We start from the raw sequence: 1,309 nt of genomic DNA, 5'->3' as shown, positions 1-1,309 counted from the left end.
TCTATTCCACCCATAGTGCTATATCCATGGCTCACGCTCATGTATTGCGTGAAAGTTGAAAAAAGTCTGAGATTACTAAAGTATGAAACAATTTCTTGGCTTGTCATCGGGGTTGTGCATGATGAGAGCATTCTTGTGTGACAAAAATGGAGCATGACTAAAATATATGATTTTGTAGGGATGATCTTTCTTTGGCCATGTTATTTTGAGAAGACATGATTTCTTAGTTAGTATGCTTGAAGTATTATTATTTTTATGTCAATATTAAACTTTTGTCTTGAATCTTATGGATCTGAATATTCTTTCTACAATAAAGAGAAATACATGATGAATATGTTAGGTAGCATTCCACATCAAAAATTCCATTTTTATCATTTACCTACCTGAGGACGAGAAGGAATTAAGCTTGGGGATGCTGATACGTCTCCAACATATCTATAATTTTTTATTGTTCCATGCTATTATATTATCTGTTTTGGATGTTTATGGGCTTTATTATACACTTTTATATTATTTTTGGGACTAACCTATTAACCTAGAGCCCAGTGCCAGTTTCTGTTTTTTCCTTGTTTTAGAGTATCGCAGAAAAGGAAAATCAAACGGAGTCCAATTGACCTGAAACTTCACGGAACTTATTTTTGGACCGGAAGAAGCCCACGGAGTATCGGAGTTGTACCAGGAGAGTCCCGGGCTTCCCACGAGGGTGGGGGCGTGCCCCCTGCCTCGTGGACTGCCCGGAGGTCCACCAACGTACTTCTTCCTCCCATATATACCCATATACCCTAAAAACTTTGGGGAGCACAATAGATCGGGAGTTCCGTCGCCATAAGCCTCCGTAGCCACCGAAAACCAATCTAGACCCGTTTCGGCACGCTGCCGGAGGGGGAATCCCTCTCCGGTGGCCATCTTCATCATCCCGGCGCTCTCCATGATGAGGAGGGAGTAGTTCTCCCTCGGGGCTGAGGGTATGTACCAGTAGCTATGTGTTTGATCTCTCTCTCTCTCATGTTCTTGAGGTGATACGATCTTGATGTATCGCGAGCTTTGCTATTATAGTTGGATCTTATGTTTCTTCTCCCCCTCTACTCTCTTGTAATGGATTGAGTTTTCCCCTTGAAGTAATCTTATCGGATTGAGTCTTTAAAGATTTGAGAACACTTGATGTATGTCTTGTCGTGCGTATCTGTGGTGACACTGGGATATCACGTGATTCACTTGATGTATGTTTTGGTGATCAACTTGCGGGTTCCGCCCATGAACCTATGCATAGGGGTTGGCACACGTTTTCGTCGTGATTCTCCGGTAGAAA

The sequence above is a fragment of the Triticum urartu genome, chromosome 3A (assembly GCF_056163025.1).
Source record: "Triticum urartu cultivar PI428250 chromosome 3A, HENAU_Tu73, whole genome shotgun sequence".
NCBI lineage: Eukaryota > Viridiplantae > Streptophyta > Magnoliopsida > Poales > Poaceae > Triticum > Triticum urartu.
The sequence above is the reverse complement of the archived record's forward strand: the minus strand, read 5'-3'. Positions refer to the sequence as shown.